The 24,657-nt window shown below is 48.6% G+C and overlaps 1 protein-coding gene across 3 annotated transcripts in view; it reads left to right on the forward strand.

Moving 5' to 3' along the window:
* Positions 1-1,736: 1,736 nt before the first annotated feature.
* ANXA11 (annexin A11) overlaps positions 1,737-24,657 on the forward strand; it is a 44,220-nt gene continuing 21,299 nt past the window's right edge. Inside the window, exon 1 of one of the 3 annotated variants that reach the window (XM_001924178.7) lies at positions 1,737-1,894. The gene's annotated coding sequence lies outside the window, so the exon portion shown is untranslated. Of the gene's footprint in view, positions 1,895-1,931; positions 2,569-24,657 lie in introns of those variants that run through there. The other 2 variants (XM_021073998.2, XM_013983377.3) reach the window with 2 other exon arrangements.

The raw sequence follows: 24,657 nt of genomic DNA on the forward strand, positions 1-24,657 counted from the left end.
GGAAACAGAAGCCCCCTCCGAACGCCGCTGGTCCGATGCAAGGGTCGTCACCGCTCCTGCGCCGCTGCGGGCTCCCATACCAGAAATATAACCCGGGGAGAGTCTCCTTGTGTCTCTGACCCTCCACTCTGTTTCCTCCGAGCCTTTGGCCAGAATTTCACCCTTATCCGACCAATCATCTCCAAAAAATGCAGTCCAGCCGCGAAAAAGGGCCACGCCTTGGGGGAGGTGGGGGTGTTGCCTGGATCCCCAGGGTAGCAGGGCTTGATTGAATCCTGCAAGAGTGCGCGCCTTGCGCCCAACACCCACCCCCAGCCTGGTACCCTGCCGCCCCGCCCAGCCCAGCCCCACTCCTAGCACTATTACAATGTAAATCGGACCAGCAGCTCTTTTTTTTTTTTTTTTTTTTTTTTTTTTTTTTTTTTTTTTAACAGCCCCCCAAAAGCAACTACCTTCCTAAGGAGCTAAGTATTAAACAATGGCTACACGCGAGATCGCGCATGTTGTGTACTGATTAAATAAGAACCAGGTTGATCTAGCTGCGCTTCCATGAAAAGGACCTCCAAGATATTGAGTTAAAAAGCACGTCGCAGAAAAATACAGCAACACCGTTTTGTAAAAAGTATATCTATGTGATATAGGAAAGGCACGCCTAAGTTGGGCTGGGGGAGTGAAGAGTGAATCTCAGGTTTTTAAAAATATTTAAATGTTTATGTAATATATATTATAAACATTTGTTAAATAAAAATAAAAATATTCACAAATCGCATGCGTGCATGACCCTTTTTAAAAATAAATTTAGAATTGTTTTAAATCTACAGAAAAATTTCAAATAGAAGGTTCTCATAAACACCTTTTTTTTTCTATTAACATTTTCTGTTGGCTTGGTGTTTTGCTACAATGAGCGAGTCAATACTGATGCAGTATTATTAACTTCACTCAGATTTTCTTAGTATTTAAATCTAATGTCCTTTTTCCAGGATCCCATCCAGGATACCATATTACATTTAGTTTTCATAATCTCCTCAGGCTTACTCCTGCCTGTGACCATGTGTGTCTCAGACTTTTCCCTGGTTTTGATGACCTTGACAATTTTAAGTAGTACTGGTCCAGTATTTCGTAAAGTATCCCAGAACTGGGATTTGTCTCATGTTTTTCTCATGATTAACATGGGATTATGTATTCTTGGCAGGAAGACCACGATAGGTTCATACCATCACTATTGATTTATCATTCTTGATGCTGACCTTGATTGTCTGGCTTTAGTAGTTGGTCGCGGTTTCTCCTCTACAAAGCTACTCTCCCACTCCAATTTCCATACTGTTGTGTTCTTTACTTTAAAAGAGTCACTAAGGAAGGTACTCTGGGCTGGAGGGGGCTTGGGGAATCCGCTCCTCGAGAGTGAGACGCAGGGCAGGACGGACCTCAAGAGGCGTGGAGAGAAACAGCATCATGTCGACCTCTGGGCGACCGCTGAGTACTCCTCCCGCAGCGGCGGAAGGCCTGTAGCTTCCTTCCTCGCAGAGGCAGCTTACAGCCAGCTGACCCCGAACGTCTTCTCACCTGGGGGCGGGAGCTGGGGGCAGACCACGCCCCTCGGCACCGCCTCCTCCCGCCCCTCCCCTGGCGCACGCGGCTCCGCCCCGGGCGGATTAGGACCCCGAGCCCTAGGAGTTTTCCGCCTCGCAGGCTCCTCCTCCCGCCCCGCCCTGACGGCTGCGGAGCCCGCGGGTCCCGAGAGCCCCGAGAACCCCGAAAGCCCAAAGAGCGGTAGTGGGACAGAACTCGAGGCCAATCCGAGGTGCTACTCCGGGACGCCCGTGGAGAAAGTCGCTGCTGCCCGTGTTCCTGTTCGACCGTCGCGGCCTCCCCTACCCCGGTGGCCAGTGGCCAGGTGAGTGAGGGTTCTTTGACTGCCGAGGGCACGGGACGGGGCGTTGGCCAGGCGCTGCGGCCTCTACCGGAAGGCCCCCAACTGTCCCGCGCCCCTTCCCATCGCGGCCCCGTCGCTTCCTGGTTGCACAGCGTTTGGGGGGGGGGGAGGGAAAGGGGCGGGTGTCGGGCTGGTCCCGACCGGCTGCGTCGACGGCGAGGGGGCGGGGGGTTGCCTTCCTTGTCGGGTGGGTGGGCCACGTGATTGTGCTGCTGTGCCGGTGTCAGGGGTTCAAGCCGAATTTGGGCCGGCTTGGGACCGGGTGAACCCGTGACAAGAAGGCGACTGGCTGGTGTGGGCATGGACGGTGGCCATGGCCCCTCTGACCCCGCTGAATTCTCTAGAGTGTGTGTACCCTTCCGGGAAAGGCTTGTCCTGAGGAGAGCTAGTGGAGGACGCTGTCTTAAGCACCTTTCCTCCGGAAGACGGAAATACCTGGGAGCTGCTAGTGTTGGAATTGATTTGTAAGGCGTTTTGAGAGAACGCCGGATCCATCTCAGGTGCTCTGCTGACCTGTGTGTTTACCTTCTCTATCTGTCTTTCCTCCATCTCCAACCTTGAGCTGAAGTTTCAGGGAGGGATTCTTGACTTTAACTCCCTTTGGGCTCAACCCAGCCTCCTGAAGTTTTAAAAAGGTAAATACGCGTCTGTTGGCATAAATGAGGGTTATGAAATTCATCAGCTTGAGACTTTGAAGAGGAGAAGCTAAGTCAGCCAGTTTGAGCCCAAGCTGAGAACAGTCTGCCTGGCACATTTCTGTCCCTGCCCCCTCTAGTCAGTGTGACCTTTCTTTAGAGGCTGGGTGTTTTAGGACAGACCCAGGGTGTCTGTGGTAGCCAGCCACTCTGCCTACCCTCCGTGCCTTCTTCACTTTGCTCTCTGCTGCTTTAACCTGGGCATGGAGTGGCGCTGGGTGGGGTGAGCCTCTGCCCTGCCCACACAGCAGGAACAAAGCTTTCAGGCAGTGCCAGGCTGAGTCCAGGAGCTGGACAGGTGGGCTGTATTATCTTGCTCACTCCTAACTGGCTCTCATTATGCTCCTTTGTTCCTTCCTTGTTTCAGTCAGCTGTTGGGGATTCCAGTAGGATTAACAGGGCCCCTTCCCTCAAGGCACTCTCCATGCTACAAGGTGTTCCTAACAAGATAGGCCAGGCCAGGTGAAGCGCCAGGGCAGTTTGTTGCCCTGGCGTGGGGTGCTTACTACCTCCTGCATCCCTCCTGAGTCTCACCTCTCGTTAGTCTCTGTGCCTTGGTTTCCTTAAAGTGGGGGTAATAATACCTACCTACAAGGCCATTGTGAGGATTAAAATGATTTAATATTTTTAACAACCATATAGCTCAGGCATTGATCTGAACAGGTGGTGACTGGTGCACCATACCTGTGTGTCCCAGGTGGATGTCACCCAGATTAGACATAAAGCTTGCAGTGGAGCCTGGCACATAAGTAATCATCTGTAAGAGTCAACAATAGTAATATAGTAATAATAGCTACCACTTGCTCTATGCAGCTGAAGGTCTAACAGTTGAATTGCTCCTTCTGACCTCTTTTGTCTTAGCTCATGCTGTTCTACCCTCCTTCCCCCATTTCTGCCCATTATTCACCACCCTCCTAGGGACCATCCAGGTGCCTGCTCCTAGCAGGAAGGGGCAGAACACACTGTGAGCCCACGCAGCTCTCCTCTTCTGCTCCTTTGGCCCTATTTCTCAATATTCACCCTGCAGTAGTAATTGTATAGTTTTATCTCTACCCCATCCTCTTGTCTCTGGTCTCACAGCATCCAGGAGAGACCTTGCCTAATTTAGGTCCTTAGGGGATGTTAGTTAAGTGAAAGAAGCAGGCCAGGGAAGTGAGTTGTTAAAGTATTATACCTTGGAAGCTGAAATTGGATAAGCCAAAAAAAAAAAAAAAAAAGTGGGGAGAGTGAGATACAAGCAAGTTCAGACTGAGAGGTGAGCATAGGAACTGGCTGAGCAACCAAGTAGGAGTCCCCTTGGATTCCTTTCTGTAGTCAGGACTAGGATGGTAGATAGGGCTCATCCTGGATTGCTGTACCTAGAAGGCCAAGATCGATTACTGATGCCTTGGCCGCGTGACTTGGGGAGGATGGGAGGTTTGGAATGACAGGAGTGAGAATTGAGTGTGGGTTTTTCTTGGGAATTCATTGCAGAATAGAGGGGGAAAAAAAAAAAAAAAGCCAGTGTGGGCAGGAGGTGAATGTAGAAACAAAATCTGTGCTGAGCACTAGATGTTCAGAGGACCCTCTCCTTCCCCCTCCATCCTTTGTCTTCTCAGCTGCATCTTTTCCCTCTTGAACCTGAAGCAGTCCCTGGCACTTGGTCCCCTGGAGGGCGCTGGGGGAGGAGTCTATACCTAGGTGTGTTTCACAGTCACAGCCAAGCAAACAGACTCAGGTTTCTCTGGATTTTTCTCTACAGTACCTTGTGAACCTATTGCCTGCAGAACATCAGGAATTTGAGGGATATATAGATAGTGAAGCTCTTGGGGAAATGAAGAAAATGAAGTTTTCCTGTTGGAAATTTGCTTTTTTTTTTTTCTTTTTAGGGCCACACCCACGGCACATGGCAGTTCCCAGGCCAAGGGTCAAATTGGAGCTCCAGCTGCCGGCCTACACCACAGCTACAGCAACATGGGATCGAGCCATGTCTTCGACCTACACCACAGCTCACAGCAATGCTGGATCCTTAATGCACTGAGCGGGGCCAAGGATTGAACCCACATCCTCATGGATAGCAGTTGGATTCATTACTGCTGAGCCACAGTGGGAACTCCTGGAAATTTGCATTTTTAAAAGAAGGTGAAATTTGGGGGTGCTTATAACCCCTGAAACCATACCACATTAAACCTGCTGACCCTGACCCCTGTACCCCATGAAGCAAAGGTCTGATGTCACATGGTGGTTTGTATTTGGGAGGATCCTGACAGTACAGCCTGAGCAGTGACCCAAACCACAGTTGCTTTGCTCCTGGTCTGAGAAAGTAATGTGTGAGGCCAGCTGAGGAGTTGGGAGACAGTGCTCTCATCCATGCTGGGTACCCTGGGACAAGCCACATAGCCCACAGAGTCCCAGTGTTTTGGGTGGTCAAATGCCCACCTCAGATGGTTGTTTACAGAATCTGGTGAGAAGTTGTTTGCAGGGGGATTTAAGATCAGTTAAGGAGTGACAATGGCGATGTTGATGTCTTGGGTGTGTCCTTCTGGGAACCTTGAAGCTGGGGATGGAGTGTGCAGGTGGCTGACTCCTGGCTCTGTGATCTCCTAGTGTCTAGTTTTCCAGGGGCTAGTGTTCCTAGAAGTCCTGCTGCTTTCACAGAAAAGGTGGGGGGGGATTGCTCCTGAAACTGAGAGGAAAGTCAGGTGCCCCCAGCTTCTTACTTCTATAGTATAGGAAGAGGCTAGCTTGGAGGACAGAGAGTGAGGGACAAGGAGAAACTCAGAGGCTGGTAACAGGGAGGCGGAGGGAGCATATGGCAGGTTAGGCCTGGGGAGTGGCATCTCTGGGGGGAAAGGGTGTGTATGTGGGCAGTCTGGTCTTAGCAGATGTGAAGTTGCTGTGTCTACCTAAAAGGTCATGGCTATTTTAGGAAGCAAGTGACAAGGGATGTTTCTATTGAACCCAGCATTAGCAAGTACCCACTGTTTGCCAAGTCTGTGCTGTGAGCATAAAAGCAGAGGCTACCCCCACCCACCCTAGTTGGTCCCCTGGCTGTTCTGTAGGACAGGTTTACAGTAATTTATTGAACCCTTCCCTTATTAATGGGCATGGAGACTATCAGCTGTTTTTATAATTTGAAACAGTGTTGGAGTTAACAACCTATAGAATCCTGACTGGAATGTCATCGACCGTATTTGTTTACAAGGAAAAGTTGACAGTTTTATTATATGAAGTTTTCCACATCAGGGACATGCAGATTACAAGGCCTTGTAATATAGAATGTCTTTATTAGATGTGGAGAAAAGGACTCCAACTGGATATTCTGGATATATATAATAAAGTATATATGTCATGTAATTTGGAAATTATTCCTAAATGGTTTTTTGGTATCCTTCCCCCCCCCCTTTTTTTTTGTCTGTTTCTTGGTTATTAATTTCAACCTGTATCATTATGCATTTCTTCTTACTTTTGGCTTATTTTGTTGCTCTACTTTTAACATCTAAATTGGTTCATTTATTTTTAGTCTTCCATTTAAACTTAAGTGTATAAAGTGCAATCTTTTCCTTTGAGTACAACTTTAGCTAATGGGCCTTTGTATGAAATGCTCACCTTTCCACTGCTTTCTAGTTACTCTGTAGATCAGTTTTGATCCAAGGATTTTTTAGAAGGCAGTGCCTTGAATTTGAGTAGTTTTGTAGGGGGTAGGATCATATTTTAATGTTGACTGCTCTTTTTTTGTTTGTTTTGGCCGCACCCACAGGATATGGAAGTTCTCATGCTAAGGATCAAACCTGAGCCACAGCTGCAACCTATGCCACAGTTGTGGCAATGCTGGATCCTTAACCCACTGCACCGGGCCAGGGATTGAACCCAAGTTGCCACAGAAACAGTGCCGGATCTTTATCCATTGAGCCACAGTGGGAACTCCATTTGGCTGCTAGTTTTACTGGATTGTGATTAGTGAATGTGATTTGCAAAATCTCTTATTGGTCTGTATTAGGATCATGTGGTCAGTTACACAATCAATATGAAAGATTTCAGGGACATGTATTCCCTATGGGACATGGACTCCACATACATCTGTGATCTTGAGGTTGCTGTCTACATCCTTAAGCTTGACCATCTGTCAGATTCAGAGAGCTGTATCCAAAACTCTCATTATAATCTTTTTAAGTCAGACTCGACTTATGTTTGTTCTGGATTTATGAATTTGGCATGCATGTTTGGTTTATAGAGGTTTATCAGGCTTATCTTCATGGATTATACCTTGTGTAATTTGTCTCTTATTTAATGCTTTTGGCCTTAAATTCTGTATTACCTGTGTTTTAGCAGTATATATTGCCAGGAATCCAGGAGAATCCCTTCTTCTTTAACTGTCCTAAAATTAATAACTAAGTACATTTTATAGAACAGTAAGTGAAAGGCTCAGAAATTTGGAGGCAGGCATCAGTCAGGGAGGGGAAAGCCATACCCTTGAGTTTCCACTTATACTCGGTCAGAGTGGTAGCAATCAGGTTGCCCCCGCTTGCTTCTGGTGAGCTCCCCTTCCTTGCCTGTCCCAGTGGTCCCCATGATAACTAGGCTTTTAGGAGGGATTGGTAAAAGAAGATCTGTCTGCCTGCAAAGCCCATGGACGGGTTTGGGTATATCATTCTTCTGCCTTTTTTTTTTTTTTTTTTTTTTTTAAAAATCACACCTTGTATTCAAAAGGCAGGGAGGAATATCATAGTCCTACCTTATATATATTCAGGATTTTGCACCAGGGTGGCCTAAATATGCAGGCCATATCCACCCCCACCCCCAGTGCCATCCCTTAGGTCCAAAGAGATGGATGGTTCTGACTCACAATTACATGTTTCCTTCCTCAATTGCAGCAGCAAGATGGACTTTCTCTGTTGCCCAAAGGATATGACAAAATAGTACACAAAAATGTCCTAGGGCCAAATGTCCGATATAAAGACTTGGGGCCCAAGTCTTATACTCTTTTCTGTGCTTGCGTTTTAAGTTATGTAAACTCTTTCAAGAGACTGAAATGGCCAAGGCTTTGTACCATGAAATCCTAGTAAGTTGTTTTCCAAGTCCTGTGTTTCCAGAGAGAGCAAATGGCTGAGAAATGGCTGGAAAAATCCCCTCAGCCTGCAGAGTCAGGATTATTGGCAAGTCCTCAACGTGGCTTTAATATTAATATTTCCACTTCTAGTTTTTCTTTGTGTTTACCTAATGTGTCATTGCTTTGATTTTTCGCTTTTCTTTCTCAATTAAAAAAGTTTCACTCGTAAGCAGTGAAACCGCCCATGACTGGTAATGGGGAGGAAATGGCAGAAGGCAATGAAAATAACAGACTGAATTTGGTAGAGAATGCAGACTATTTGCATACCAGATATTCTTGGTTTCATTCCTTGTGTCTTGTTTTCTATTTATTATTTATTATACTTTGATGTTATTTCTTTCCTGATTTCTGGTTTCTTGGTTAATTGTCTCATCATTCCTCTTCCCCACTCACCTGCAGTAGAATTCAGATTGAGTTGTGATTTAAGAGTTTCTCGGAGTTCCCGTCATGGCTCAGCAGTAATGAATCCAAGTAGTATCCATGAGGGTGCAGGTTTGACCCCTGGCCTCTCACTCAGTGGATTAAGGATCCCCAGTTGCTGTGAGCTGTGGTGTAGGTCACAGACCCTGCTCAGATCTTGTGTTGCTATGGTTGTGGTGTGGGCTGGCAGCTCCGATGTAACCCCTAGCCTGGGAATTTCCATATGCTTTGGGTGTGGCCCTAACAAACAAATGAGAGAGAGAGACAGACAGAGACAGAGACAGACAGACAGACAGAGAGACAGACACACACACACAGAGACAGAGACAGAAAGAGACAGACAGACAGAGACAGAGACAGAGACAGAAAGTCTGTCTCTGTCTCTCTAAATATTGGAGTCCAGGATTAATAAGTGTCTATTCCATGAGGTTGTCCAGGCACCGGGCTCCGTATATAAAGTTGCTCCAGGCGTTCTCCAGAGCTCTGGTTTTCAAACTTGAGCAATGTTTAAGAATAACCTGGAAAGTTTGTTAAAACACAGACCTGGGTCGCACCCCTAAATGTTCCAATTTACGAATTCTGTGGCGAGGCCTGAGAAATTTCATTTCTGACAGGCGCCCAGGTTGTGCTGATGTGGCCAGTCTGGGGACCACGCTTGGGCAATGCTGCTCTAGGTGCTTCCCTCACCTGTATGGCCAGGGACAGCTGCCTTCCTGACAGGGCCCTGCCTGGTTGCCAGGGAGGCTCGGAAACCTAGCCCATGTTTGGGGCTGCCATGTGCCAGGCTCCAGTTAGTGTTCTGTTATGGAAATGAGAGGGGGCAGATGGTTGAGGGGGGATGACCAGAAGTTTCTGGAACATCACCCACTGCTGTCCTCAGTCTGAAACTATGACTGTGCTTTGGCTAAGCCAGCCTTGCTTGGCTTAGGAAGTGGGAATGGTATCTCAGGACAGTGGCAAGCCAGCAGTCAGTGCAGCAGATGGCAGCCTCCTGTGGGCTGGTGGCCACACAGGAAAGTTGCTGCTCCTACTTTGCTGATGGTCTGAGGGTCCTCACTGCTTCTAAGCCGTGCCTAATAGTCAAGTCTGACAGCTCTGCCTTCTGCCACTTGGAGCTACCTCCCGATCTTAGAGGCTCAGTGGGATGGGTGTGGGATGGTGGTGTCCCTCCAAAACCAGCTTCAGCATGGAGAGTATCTTACTGTGCTTCCTCCTCCTCCTAACTGTTGCCTTCCTCATCTCTGGATGTTACAGGCGACTGTTTCCAAGAGCTTGGGGGCAGAGGCCCTTTAAACCCTGAACTGAGTTAGGCTGATCACAGCTCCTGATACCCTGGAGAGATTAAGACAAGTGGCTGCCAACCCCTGCTCTCTGCTGTTGTGAACTCATAGGGGGTGAACCTGGGGAGAAGCAATGTCACAGAAGCTTCCCTGTGTAGATGACACTTTCTCTGTGACTTGATTATATGGGGCTTTATTGGGAGGCAGCAGAGTCAGTTTCTCATTCTGTCTCTCCATGGTAGTCCTTACATTTCCAAGTCCATTCTCCAGCCTAGGAAGGTAGAATGGCACCCAGAAGTGTGAGTGGAGGGGAGCCAGCTGGTCCGTGATGCTTCAGCCTGGAGCTTGAGAAACACGATCGAGCCTTTGTTCTGCCCCAGCTGATCCTGAGATCCCAGGCATTCCTTGCTCTCTAGGCCTTGGCTCCCACCTTAGTAAAGGATCTCTTGAAGTCCCCTTCTAGCTCAATGTTGCAGGAGCACTGTGTACTCCAAATGCCAGCACCCTGGGAATTGGCTTTATTTCTGAGAGGTTCTTTCTGAGCTTGCTCAGTTCAGCCCCTTGGCCAGACCTGGACACTGGCGCATGGCTACACTCCCAGCCTCCTCTGCCTGGAGCTTCTCCAAGCGGAGCCGCCCCAGGTGCCAGCCCTTGGGGAACAGAGTCTGAGGCACTGCCTGGCTAATGATTGACATGGGCCCTAGCTATTCCTAATTCATGGGTGTGGGTGGGGAGTTGAATGTTTAACAGCACCTTCTGTGGGCTTTTTGTTCGCTGCCTGGGAAAATATGATCAGGATTGGTGGAGTGCTGTTTTGAGGCTCCCCGGCTTGCTTCTGGGGCTTGATGGCACCTGTGACCCACACCTCAGAGGTGAGGCAGTGCCCCAGCACAGTCAGGAATATTCAGGCGCCCTCGAACAGTGCTTGAGTCCTGCCTTGTCATGCTAGGGGAATGTCTCAGCTGTCCTCTCTGCCCTTGGAATTCCTGGAGCTTTAGTACCAGAAGCTGTGACCAAAGAGACTGTTGGGGACAGGTGCCACCAGGGTGTGAAAGAGATAAAACAGGGTCCACTAGTGTCCTGTCTGTGTTAGGGACCTTGCTGTGCTCTTTCCCGTATTGGCCAGCGGAGGAGAGGAAATGCCTATCCTACAGCCCAGGCACTGTTCTCTCTCTCTAGGAGGACTGGAAAAAAACAATTCTGGTCCTGGCAGTAGTCAGGTGTGTGCTCCTTGTCAAGAATCATATCTGAGGCTTAGTTCCTTTGAGGTGATAATACCTACCTTGCAGGATCATTGCAAAGCTTAATGAGATGATATATAATGAGGTAATTTATACCATAGGTACTAGAAAAGGGGCACAATTATTAGAATACTAGAGGACATTGAAACATTTTAAGCTAAGTGCTAGTAAGTTCCAGAAGAGCAGTCATCATTGTGGGTAGAGAGATCAGAGTAGACTTCCTGAAAGAAGCAGGGCTCCATCTGGTTAAAGGGGGAGGGCCAGGCTTAAGGCTTTAGGCTTAAGGAAGACCTAAAGGAGACGGGAAAATAGACCAGGTAGTGACTGAGCAAAAGTCCTGGAAATGGAAAGTGCTTAGGTATTGGCTTGGCTAGGCTTCAGACATCCATTTCCTGGAAGTTCCTGTTGTGGCTCAGCGGTAATGAGCCTGACTAGTATTCATGAGGATGCAGGTTTGATCCTTGGCCTCACTCAGTGGGTTAAAGGATCTGGCATTGCTGTAGCTATGGTGTAGATCACAGATGTGGCTCAGATCTTGTGTTGCTGTGTCTGTGGGGTAGGCCTGTGGCTACAGCTCCAATTCGACCCCTAGGTGCAGCCCTAAAAAGACAGACAAAAATAATAATAATAAAAAGGCATTCATTTCCTGCATTCTTTCCATCACATGGAGATGTCCAGGGACCTTCGTTTTCTTCCTACTGCATAGCCCAGGACCAGTTGGCAGGCCTTCACCTCCACCTGCACAGGGATCAGCCCCACCTGAGATCTGAAAGAGCATCTTCTCCAATGTGCTCTGTAGGCTCTTGTGGGGATTTCTTTTCAGCTTCCAGTTGAACAAGCCTGTATGGGGACTTTGTCACCATTAGAAGAGCAGCCGTCAATAAGTGCTGTTTGAAGGAGAGTTTCCTGGAGCTTCTAGGCAGGGCAGGGGTGCTCAGGCATTTGGAACTGGAGTAGATACCCTCTCCAGTCTTCCGGGCTCGAAGAGCCTGCGCTTTCCAAAGGCATTTGAACAGGCCCCAGGACCCGGCAATGAGAAAGTATCAGGGCCTCACTGATAGAGGCTCTGGGTCCCCCTGCTGCCCTTCGATCTTTAGTCTTGTCCTTCACCCCCCTCTCCCTGGTTTGTTGAGAGAGAATCATGACTGACTTGCATATGAAGGTGAGATGGCTCATTGCATCTAACCTGTCAGGGCCCTGGGTGAATACCTATTCCTTTCATTACAAATACAGGCACCTTCTGGGACAGCGGGCAGCCGAAGCAGGCACGCCTCGATGAAGGGGTGCCTGCTACAGCCCCAGCTGTGTGCCCACATGGGAGTGTGGGACCCTTGCTGCTTGTTCTGTTTTTCCATTTCAAACAAAATTTAAGTCAGAGAGGAGTGCCCCATTGTGGCTCAGCAGGTTAAGAACCCAACTAGTAGCCATGAGGATTGCAGGTCTGATCCTTGGCCTCCATCAGTGGATCAAGGATCCAGCGTTGACATGAGCTGCAGTGTAGGTCATAGATGTGGCTTGGATCCCGAGTTGCTCTGGCTATGGTGTAGGCCAGCAGCTGTAGCTCCGATTCCCTAGCTTGGGAACTTCCGTATGTCACAGGTGTGGCCCTAAAAAGAAAAAAAAGAGAAAAAAAAGAAAAAACTAAGAGAGTCTCTCTTGCAACCCTACCTCTCCTCTCCCCACAGCCTCCAGGGAGCTGGGCAGCACACGTTAGCAACCATGGGTCCCTCCCAGGCTCACTCATTTAACAGGTGAGGGAGAAGATGCCCGGGGCAGCCTTAGGTTTTCCAAGGCCCATCAGAGAGAAGCCAGTTTCCTAGATGTGCTTCCTGGCCCCTCTCCTCTCTGCTCCTTGGAGAGCCTTTCCTAATTCTCAACCTTAATCTCCATTCTGCCTGAGAGTGGCTCTTAAACACATTGTGGGTATTTTCCTGTGACTGCTCTTCTGTGTTTATCTCCCAGGCTAGAGGGAAAGCCTGGTGCAGGCCAGGACTTTGTTTTTTCCTCCCATGCCCAGGGTAGTCTCGCCCAGCCCTGGGTGCTTCTCTGAGCCCTGAGGTGAAATTACAATGAAGCTAATAAAACTTAAGCTTCAGGTTCAAGTCTGCCCTACTCCCCATCACTTGCATGTGACCCTTCTAAAGCTGTGGGATGGGCCCTTGCAGTGAATTCATGGAGTCATACAGTTTTGTAGAATTTGCAAAAAAGTCTTCTGTATTTGGTTTCTTAAAGGGGGCCCCTAAGGTTACATAGGCTTAAGGCTCCACAAAGCCTGGACCTCCCCCTAGAGATGCTGGTGAAAAGCCAGCGATTGGTTAGGGTCCTGCATTTTGGGGAGTGGGTTCTTCACTTGGGGGCAGAAAGTGGTGGGGGTCCTGAGCCAACCCTGGAAGGATCTTGCTCTGTCACCTTGGCTTGTCACTTCCCCCTCTTCTGAATGTCAGTTTCTCCGTTTATGAAATGGGAGCCGAGGGGTGGGTGGGAATGAACTGAGTCATCTCTTGGGCTGACCTCTGGTGTCCCAGTGGCTTGGTCCTGCTGGCTGGGCATGATTGCCCCGCCTCCCCACACTTAACACTGCCTTCCTTTCCATCCCTGGAACATTTGCATTGCTGGCTGGGTGTGTATGGCCTGACCACACAAAACCCACGCACAAGCCCTAGATCTCACCGTGGTGACTCATGGTGACTGATAATACAAGTGACCAAAGTTTTGTTGAGCTCTTACTCTCAGACACGTAGGAGACACGAGCACCTAGTCCCTCCTTTCTGGGTGGAATGGTTTTTCTATGGTCTTGGGGGTTTATTGCTTCCCTTGCTAAGTGAGATAGACTTGTGCACTGATCAAAAGATACAAAGAGAGCAGAGCCCTTTACATTTTATTTATTTATTTGCTTTTTTAGGGCCATACCGACGGCATATGGAGGTTCCCAGGCTAGGGGTCTAATCAGAGCTACAGCTACTGGCCTACATTACAGCCACAGCAATGCAGGATCCAAGCCGTGTCTTCGACCTACAGCACGGCTCATGGCAACGCTGAATCCTTAACCTACTGAGCGAGGCCAGGGATCGAACACAAAACCTCATGGTTCCTAGTCAGATTCGTTTCCACTGTGCCACGACAGGAACTCCCAGAGGGCTTTTCAAAGAGAACACTATGAATAAGGATCTGGACGGAGGGAGAGAAGCAGTGATCACTGACTGTATCCAAATTATCCATACCTAGTGGTACCAAACAGCACAGCTTTTTTGTGTGGTAAAATATACACAACCTAAACTTTACCATTTTAGTCATTCTTAGGGGTGCAGTTCACTGGCATGAAGTACATTCAACATTATTGTGCAATCACCACCGCCATTCATCTCTACAACTTTTCATTCATCTTCCCAAACTGAAACGCTGTCTCCATTAAACACGAACCTCCCATTGCACTCTACAACCACTGCCCTTCTACTTTGTTTCTGAATCTGACTACTCTAGGTGCCTCATAGAAGTGGAATCAGAGTATTTATCTTTTTGTGACTGGCTTAGTCAGCATAGTGTCCTCAAGATTCATCAATGTTGTGGCCTATGTCAGAATTCCCTTCCTGGAGTTCCCGTCGTGGCGCAGTGGTTCACGAATCCGACTAGGAACCATGAGGTTGCGGGTTCGGTCCCTGCCCTTGCTCAGTGGGTTAACGATCCGGCGTTGCCGTGAGCTGTGGTGTAGGTTGCAGACGCGGCTCGGATCCCTCGTTGCTGTGGCTCTGGCGTAGGCTGGTGGCTGCAGTTCCGATTGGACCCCTAGCCTGGGAACCTCCATATGCCGCGGGAGCGGCCCAAGAAATAGCAAAAAGACAAAAAAAAGACAAAAAAAAAGAATTCTCTTCCTTTTTGAGGGCAAATTCTCTCTCTTTCTTTTTCTTTTTTTTTTTTTTTTTGTCTTCTTAGGGCCGCACCCACAGCATATGAAGATTCTCAGGCCAGGGGTCGAATCGGCGCCATAGCTGCCGGCCTCAGCAACTTGGGATCTGAGCCACGTCTGTGACCTACACTATGGCTCAGGACAATGTCAGATCCTTAACCCACTGAGCAAGGCCAGGAATCTAACCTGCATCCTCATGGATGCTAGTCAGATTGGTTTCCGCTGAGCCATGACGGGAACCATATTTTGTTATGTATATACTGCATTTTGTTTATTCATTCATCTGATGATGGACATTTGGGTTGTTTCTACATTTTGGCTGTTGGAAGTAATAATTGCTCTGACCGCTATTGTACAAATAAGTTTGAGTCCTTTCAGTTCTTTTGGGTACATGTGCAGAAATGAAATTACTCAGTCGTGTGTTTAATTTCTTGAGGAACTGCCCTACTGCTTGCCACCACAGTGGCGCCACATTAGCACAGGACTTTCTGTGGTATAGTTTTTTCTCACAGGTCTCCTGGTGTTTGTTGGCAGGGTTATATCTTTTCTGGAAACTCTAGAGGAGAATCTGTTTCCTTGTCTTTTCCAGCTTCTAGAGGCCATCTGCATTCCTTGGCTCCTGGCTCCAAGCCTGCACGGCTGGAATCCCTCTCATGTTTCTTTTTCATCCTTATCTCTCTGTATTTTTTTCCCCCATCTTTAACACAGCCAGGAAGGGACTCGGCCTCACCAGGATAGTCTAGGATATACTCCCTCCCTTTCAGGCTTGGTAACCTTGATCACATCTGCAAAGCACCTTTGTCATGTAGAGCAACGTAGTCACAGATTCTAGGGGATCAGGATGTGGACTCTCTATTGGGGATATTTTTGATAGATCTAAGCAAGGAACCTGATAGTCCCTTGATCTCGGGCTTTGAAAAACTTCCCCTCTCTCCCTTCCCCTCCCCAACATTGTCCTGAAGCACCTGTGACCAAAATGACTGTGGGGGCTGGACCCCTGGTAGACACTGAACAAGTTCGGGGGTATGTCCAGGATCTTCGATGGACCTTTTTCCTCTCTCCAGACCTCAGTCTGTCCTCTTTAGCCACTTGGGAGAATATAGCACTGGCTAAATTGGTCACAGAGTGGAAAAAACTGTCCATAGTTTACAAAGGTCTTCCCTGTTCTTACTTCATTCAGTCCTCCCAATAACTCCCAAAGTCGTGTCTTTGCAGACAGCTTGGAGGCTCAGAGAGGTTACGTTGTCCTGTGAATGTCACATAATAAGTGGCGGAGTTAGGACCCAGACCCTAGATCCCAGGCTAATGCTTCTTAGGGAACAAGTTAAAATTAACTGAGCATGTACTATATGCTAACAGGCTGCATGGTGGAGAGCTTTATAGGTGTGTATCAGTGCATCAGACCCTCACCGCCACATAGTAAGATGAATGTATTTCCCCCAATTTTATGGGTAAAGAGAAAAACTCAGAGAGGTCAAGCAACATGCCCAAGGTCATACAGCCGGCAAGAGGTGGAGCTAGAATCTGAATCATTGTCATTGGACTTCAGTATATTGCCGTGGTTGCCCAGCAGCAGTGTTGGAAGATGTTATCAGGGCCGTGTGGGCCCTGGGCAAAATTCATACGACAGAGCTGAGAAGTCTCTTATGACTGTCCTGTGATGTTTGTGGCTCTTGATGAAGGGGTGTGGGTTGTGCAGAGATGGGGGAACTGGTTTAGAGTGTGGGAGAGAGAGTAATTGTGGATGGTAGAAGGACCTGCAGAGAACCTGAGATCAGATGTTATGAGACCCAGTGATGCTCAGGCTGCGTGACCTGCCCAGCTTCCCCTTCTCACCCAGATGAGGGAGGGGTTCAGAGAAGGAGCTCCCCAAGTTCCCGTCCGGCTAAGCTGCTGCTGTCTTTGAATAGACAATACCTGCCACAGTGCTTGGAGTGAGGTGCACCCACGTGATCCTGGAGAAACAGTGTTTGGGTTGGACTTTGCAGGAAATGGAGGGACTTGAGAGCCAAGTGGGGATAGCACAGAGGCCTCTGACTCTCTGGGACTTGTGCTTGATTAGTATCTGCTTGTCCTGAGAAGTGCCTCCTGATCAGGTGGTGTCATTGGAAGCAGTTTCCCCATGCGGAAGTGGTGAAACTGATAGACACAGGCCTGCCTCCCCAGCCTGAGCTGCACTTAGAAACAAACCACAGTTTCCCTTTTGGGGGAGGGAGTGCTTCCTTAGATCCTGGCTGCACCTTGGACATAGGTGGGGGATTTTTCTGCCACAAGAACCTTGGCAACTACAGGGACCTTGGCCTGAGCCCCTGTTCAGTGTTGGGCCTGGTTGTCACCCTATCTGGGTTCTTGACACCCTATCTGGGTTCTCCTGCTTCCTCTGTGGCCGCTTCCCACCTCTCAGAAATCCCGAGGTGGGATTGGCATTTGACTAAGTGTTGGCTCTTCCAGAAGCCCATTTGGCGTGGGCAGGTGTCCCAGGAAACTCCGCTCGAACAGGAGTGACCCACGTTTGCCAGGCTGTGCCATGCAGGGCTGGTAGACCTGTGAGAATCTCGGAGTCGGCTTGCTGAAACCTTTCTGGGACAGTGCTCCCTCCTGCCTCGCTCCCTCCTCCCCTTCTCAGTTCCCAGGAGCTGGTCTGGAAAGGCAGCTGAGAGCAGAGAAAAGGGTCTTCTTCAGGGCCAGGCCCAGAGTGGACACACTGACAGCAGCCTCCTGGGTCCCCGGAGGCCTGGGGCTTTGTGCAGGCTGAGACCCTGCTCCCTCTGGTCCCTCCTCCTGGGCAGGTTTCTTCTCCAAAGGCCTTTTCAAAGGTGTTGTCTCTCCCCCCTCCCCCATGCCCTTCTCCCCCTTTCCTGGAGCTTGGACCAGGCCTCTGGGCACCTAGGCATGCAGAGGGGATGGAAAGAAAACATCGCCAATTCCTGTTGGTGGTTTCTCCTTGGGGAGAATGGAAAATCCAACACAGCCATTCCCAGGACTGGCATCTATGGGCTGGGCTTGGTGTGGAAGAAGGAACCTGCTGTCTTCTGCCCTTCACCCTGCCCTGACTCCCAGCTCTCGTGTTCCTCTGCCACTCCCCACCCCACCCCCTCCCCTCCTTGCCCCCACATTGCTCACCCTGAGTGTTACCAAATGGCCCAGAGTCCTTTGGCACCCTCTAATCTTGTTCGCCATTTTATACTCAGGGAAACTGATACAGTGAGAGGTTAAATGATGTAATGAGAACATACTTTTACTATCTGATGTGGAAAACTAAGGCCCGGAAACATTAAGTAACCTGCCTGAGACCACACACTTAGTAGAGAATAGGACTGGGATTTGAACCTGGGTTGTCCAGCTTAGAGTTCATGCTCTTCCCACTACTCTAGACTGCCCTTAGTGAAATACCTGGGGTCATGGTGAAACCTGGTGTCCTGTTTCTTTATTCTATTCCATCAACCAATGCTTCAATTTTCAGTCTTTGAAATACTAGTTTCTGGGGCCGGTGGGCTCTATGAAAAAGTACAGTGTAGAGGTGAAAGTCCTGAGCTTTGGAGCTTGACTGCCTGGGTTGCATCCTGGTTCAGTCATTTACCAGCTGTAACCTTGGGCAAGCTGTATAATCTCTCCATACCTGTTTCCTTATCTTTAATATGCAGATCATAATCTCTAACATGTGGATCATAGTATTTGTCTTGTAGAGTTGCTGTAAAGTTAAATTCCATGTACAGTACTTAATACAGTGCCTAGTACATAATAAGTATTTGATAAATGTTTATTATTATTATTATCGTCTAGTAAATTTGGGAAATTGAAGGATAAAGTTAAGCAGGACCTTTGTTGTAGGACTTCTCAGAGCCTTTGTTACACTATTAAGACATGGTACTTTCCTGGAAGGGGTTGTAGTAGGCAGCATTTTCCAAAGTGCTTTTCTAACAACTAATCCCTCTTTCTTAAACCAGGTACCTGGTAAATTCTCAACTCATTAAGATATACGTTGTGTCTGAGAACACAGCGCAGGAAGCACTGAGCTGAGCATCATGCTGTCTGTTTTCTGCTTGGCAAGGCTGAGCTAGCGATGGGGGTCCAGGTTAGACTTGAGCAAGATTTTGGAGAACTGTCTGTGGCAAAGCTTGGGCAGTTCCAGGCTTCCCTTCTCCCCTCCCTGTGAGTATGGGGAGAGGGAAGTGTGAACCCAGGCACCTGAGGGTTTCTGGAACCTCCCAGAATGAGGAATGGCCTTGGCTAGCCTCAGTTCAAAGCAGTTCCTGCACTGTCTTCCTTCTGCCCTTGGAGGAGGAGGTCTTTAAGCAGATCACCAGTGGCAGCACCAGCTGGGACCGCCAGACAAGCCAGGCCAGCCCATGCCGCCAAGATCACAGGTTTTGCAGCATGGCACTGTTAGGGGAAGGCAGGCTGACCCTGCTCTCAGCAGCCAAGTCTACCATCGCCCCTCTCCCCATGTGTTTGTGACCTGAGTAAACTCTGTCCCTGGGGTACTTTAGCTACAAAACCAAGGAGGGTGAAAGCTAGATAATCTTCAGGTTCCCTTGCAGTGCAGACATTTGGAGAGTGTGTAAACCTAGGATTGGGGTGAAAACCTAAAGATATGTCCCTTTCAGGAGCCCTAAAATCCAGGAAGGAAGAGCCCCAAGAAGTGAAGCCCCTGTCCCACCAGAAGTCTGGGGAGGTGAGAGTCAGGCTCCAGGTCATGGTTGAGATCCTTCTCCATATGAGGTTCTGGGAACTCAACTACCTTAAATAGATGTTTCTGGCTTGCTTGGGGCCCCATTCCTCCCCTGCTCAGGGTCATGGCCTCCCAGCAGTGACCTGGGAGGAATGGGCAGTGTGTAGAGGTCAGGAGCTGTTCAGACCGGCTTAGGGCTGGCTAACTCTTCATCTCCCCAACAGCCAGGTCCTGGAGGGAGGCCAGGCCGGGTTGTGGTTGATCAATTACGCCTGAGTCTGCCCAAACCTAGCTTTGGACTAGAGTAAGGAGAATTTGCAGATAAGCAAATACATTTTTCTTGTTTTGTAAAAATTGTACATATGAACATACATAAATATTTATACACGCATATATGCATGTACATTGTGTGTGGGGTGTTGGGCTTGAATTATACTTTGGAAACTGCCCAGTGGTGACCTTTGGATAGAAGGTTAGAGGGGAGAGTGAATTTTACTTTTCACTTTGTGTCTTTCTGTTCCATGTGAATTTCCCTACAAAGTGCTTGTGTTCCTTTTGTTTTTTATTTTTATTTTTGGTCTTTTTGTCATTGCTTGGGCCACTCCCTCGGCATATGGAGGTTCCCAGGCTAGGTTCTAATCGGAGCTGTAGCCACCAGCCTACGCCAGAGCCACAGTCACGCAGGATCCGAGCTGCATCTGCAACCTGCGCCACAGCTCGCAGCAACGCCGGATCCTTAACCCACTGAGCAAGGCCAGGGATCGAAGTCACATCCTCATGGTTCCTAGTCAGATTCGTTAACCACTGAGCCACGACGGGAACTCCCTTATTTTTTTTTTTTAATTGTAACTTCTTTTCTAGAGCAGTTTTAAATTCATAGCAAAATTGAATGAAAAGTGAAGATTCCCCCACCTACCCCCCAGCCCCTCACGTACACCCTCTTCTCTACTCTCAATATTCTGCATCAGAATTACAGTTGATGGACCTATGTTGACACATCATTATTGCCCAAAGTCCGCAGTTTACATTAGGGTTTACCCTTAGTGTTGTACATTCTCTGGGTTTTAACAATGTCCCCACCACTTCAGTGTCACACAAGAATAGCTTCATTGCCATAAAAATTCTTTGTGCTCTGACTGTTCATTCCTTCCTCTTCCCAGCTCCTGGTAATCACTGATTTTTTTTTTTTTTTTTTGCCTTTTTGCCTTTTTGCCATTTCTTGGGCCGCTCCCACAGCATATGGAGGTTCCCAGGCTAGGGGTCAAATCGGAGCTGTGGCCGCCAGCCTACACCAGAGCCACAGCAACTCGGGATCCGAGCCACATCTGCAACCTGCACCACAGCTCACGGCAATGCTGGATCCTTAACCCACTGAGCAAGGCCAGGGATCGAATCTGCATCCTCATGGTTCCTAGTTGGATTCTTAACCACTGAGCCACGACGGGAACTCCTGATTTTTTTAACTTCTCCGTAGTTTTACCTTTTCCAGAATGTCGTATAGTTGGAATCATGTAGTGCATAGCCTTTTCAGACTGGCTTCTTTCAGTAATCATATGCCTTTAAGTTTCCACCATGTCTTTTGATAACTTTATAGCTTGTTTCTTTAACTGCTGAATTATATTCCATAGTCTGGAGGTACCAGAGTTTGTTTATCTGTTCACCTACTGTAGGACATCTTGATTGCTTCCAAGTCTGTGCATTTATGAAGAAAGCTTTTATACACATCCATGTACAGGTTTTTGTGTGCACATGTTTTCAGCCCCTGTGGGTAAATACCAAGAAGCACTATTGTTGGGTCATAGGCTAAGAGTAAGTGTGTTTAGTTTGTAAGAAGCTGCCAAACCGTCTTCCACAGTGGCTGTGCTGTGCCTCTTTGCATTTCCCCCAGCAATGAATGAGAGTTCCTGTTGCTCCACATCCTCACCTGCATTTGATATCATGTATTGGATTTTGGCCATTCTAGAAGGTGTGTAGTAATATTTAATTTAATTATGTTAGTTTGCAGTTCCCCAAGGATGTAAGGCTGAGTGTATTTGCCATCTGTGTATCTTCTTTGGTGAGATAACTGTTCAGGGCTTTTTCCCATTCTTTAATTGAGTTGTTCTCTTTTTGTTGAGTTTTTTTTAAGAGTTCTTTCTCTATTTTGGATAACAACCCTTTATCAGATGTTTTTTTGGTTTTGTTTTTGTTTTTTTTTTTGTTTTTTTGTCTTTTTGCTATTTCATGGGCTGCTCCCGCGGCATATGACGTTCCCAGGCTAGGGGTCAAATCGGAGGTGTAGCCACAGGCCTATGCCAGAGCCACAGCAACGCAGGATCCGAGCCGAGCCGCGTCTGCAGCCTACACCACAGCTCACAGCAACGCTGGATCGTTAACCCACTGAGCAAGGCCAGGGACCGAACCTGCAACCTCATGGTTCCTAGTCAGATTCATTAACCACTGCGCCACGACAGGAACTCCAGATGTGTTTTTTGTAAACATTTTCTCCTGGCACTTGTCTTCTTCCTTTTATTTTTAAAAATTAATCATCAGAGATCATCTAAGCTGCTGTATTTAAATTTTTGCATAAAAACAGATTGAGGATTTAATATTTAAAAACCAGTACTCCAACCCCAGGCTGGGAAGGCAAGTGGGAGGGGGTTATCCTGAGGCAAGAGATAGATGGGTCCCAGGCCAAGCAAGTGGAATCTGTCCCTTGTGGACAGATACATCAAGATAAAGATGATGGCAGGAGCGAGGAGGAGCTGAGTCCTGCTTGGATAAAAGATAAAGGGACTGCATATTTCTCATTCTGGAGATCAAAAGACCTCCTGAATGACACATGCACAGAAAGGTTCCTCAGGGGTCAGAGAAGGGAGGGGGTGCCAGACTATAACATGTCCTGTCAACTTCCCAGAGACCCTTGCACTAGAAACATGTGTGCACACAGGGGACGGCCCTAAGTCAGGCCAAATGGACTCAAGGCCAGACAAAACAGGATGATTGGCCAGAGGAAACCCAGAAGGATTGCCCCCATATAGGTGATTTAAACCACCCCCAAAGCACATGGCACTCTCTCTGTCTCTGAACTCGTCCATGCTTTCTCTGCATGTATCTTCTCTCCTAGTAAACACTTTACTTGCCTCACTACTCGGTCTCATGTCACATTTTTCTCCAAGACATGGAGTGGGGACCTACATCAAGCCTACTGGCCCTTGTGATCTGGTGGTTAGGATTCGGCACTCTCACCCTACAGCCACCTGAGATCAATCCCACAAAAGCATGCACTCTAGTCCAGCCCTGCATGGTTTGCTGCTGGGCATTGAGGAGTGAGAGGTGTCATTGCTGTGTGATTTCTGGCCCAGGGAGGTGCTTCTAGGCTTCTGCCTCCTCTCAGTATTAGCCTGCTGCAAGCTGTCTCCATGTGGCTCTCTGGGAAGGACACTGCTGTATCCTTGTGCTTGGCATGGCCCTGCCACCGCCCTTTTTCTTCCATGTCCCTGGAAATCAGGCAGAATGCAAGAAGATCTGCAGAGTGCATAGCCCAGCCCAGCCTGTATCTCCATCCCCCATTGTTGGGATGGGGAGGCAATAAGTCTCTTCATTGGTGGAGGGATGGCTGAGTCTGGGGAGTGAGGTGCCTTTTGTTCTGGGTGATTGTGCCCCTTCTCCCAACACAGCATTTCTCAGTTCCTGTGTTTGGGGACCCTGGCTAGGGCCCTTGTGGAGCCCTTGAAATGTAATCACGTACTTGTATACATGTGTACATTTTTAAGGAACAGGCCATTTTATAGTTCCTGAGAAGCCCCCATGTATCTGCTGTATGCTTTCAACATTCCCTAGCCATCTGAGGCTTGGTCTGATGGAATTCTGGGATGCCCAGGTCTTGGTGTTCATTCTCAGAATTTGTTTCAGGGCAGAAGGGCTAGAGAGAATAAGCTCAGAGTGTCCAAATACCTTGAAGGAAAGAGTGTTTCCTAGAGTGTGGGGCACAGAATCAGTTACGTCAGAATCGCTGGAACAAAAAAAAAAAAAAAGAATTTATGAAAGGAGTTCCCGTCGTGGCTCAGTGGTTAACGAATTCGACTAGGAACCATGAGGTTGAGGGTTTGGTCCCTGCCCTTGCTCAGTGGGTTAAGGATCCGGCGTAGCCGTGAGCTGTGGCGTAGGTTGCAGATGCAGCTCGGATCCCGTGTTGCTGTGGCTCTGGCGTAGGCTGGTGGCTACAGCTCCGATTAGACCCCTAGCCTGGGACCCTCCATATGCCACGGGAGCGGCCCAAAGAAATAGAAAAAAGACAAAAAAAAAAAAAATCGCTGGAGATGGGGATGGGGTGCTTATTTATATTTCAGATTCCCAGGCCGAATCCCAGATTGAAGGGCCCAGATTGGGGCCAAGGCCTCAGCATTTTTTGTTTGTTTGTATTTTGACTGCACCTGTAGCATATGGAAGTTTCTAGGTCAGGGATTGAACCTTTGCCACAGCAGCAATAATGCCAAGTCCTTAACCCGCTGAGCCACCAGGGAACTCCAGACCTCAGCATTTTTAGTGGGCTTGTTCAGGTGATTTGCACCCATGATGAAGCAGTGTCACAGAAAGTGTGGTCCAGAGTCAGCATCAGCATCACCTGGAATCATGTTGGAAATGCATATCTGGGCCAGTCCCAAACCTAGCCTTGAGACTACAGGGGTGGGACCCAGCAACCTGGGTTTTAACAAGCCCAGCAGGTGATTGTTTTGCAGACTGAAGTTTGAGAAGGACCAGTTCAGCCAGAGAGGGCCACAGCTGGATGAAATCGGGCACACAAGTAGATGGTCCCAGTGAGGAAGGAAGGGTGGCATTTGCTCTCCATTGTGCCCCCAGTGAGACAGGACCAGAGGCTGGAAGTTCCCCAGAGGTTGGTTTCCAGGAACTGCAGCAGTCCCTGAAGAGGCCAGCTGCCTGTGGCGTGCGGAGGCTCTGACCAGTGAGTTCCCAAGACAGAGCGCCCTGATCCGAGCCAGGGCTGGGCCTGCCTATCAGAATCGAGTCCACTACTGAAGCGTTCCCCACCGAGGCACCCGTTTTGTTAAAGGGCAGAGGTAGGAGGAAGGCATTGTTCAGCACAGAAGTTGTGGTACTCATAGGTGCCAAAGAGAAAGCAGATCTACAGGATTGTAACTCACTGTGTCCCCTTCTGTTGTGGAGAGTAAGGGCTGAACAGCTTTGGGAGGGGAAGGTAAGGACCCCTCACCCTGGAAGACCAACCCAAGTGCCCCTCTGAGCTGGGATGTGGCAGAAGCAGAGGCCAGAGTTACCCGAAGACTGGGTCATGAGCAGATTTCTTAATTTTCAAAAAAAGGGGAGGAAGACTGTAGATGTTGGGGGTCAGTTGCGTGCTGATCCCTGCATCCTCCTAGGACATGTGGACTTTGGGATGGGCGAGGTGGGCACTGTGAGCAGGA

Source organism: Sus scrofa, chromosome 14, assembly GCF_054392235.1.
Source record: "Sus scrofa isolate SSC_HxYL_T2T_F1_AM1 chromosome 14, Sscrofa_HxYL_maternal_Yorkshire_Landrace_v2.0, whole genome shotgun sequence".
NCBI lineage: Eukaryota > Metazoa > Chordata > Mammalia > Artiodactyla > Suidae > Sus > Sus scrofa.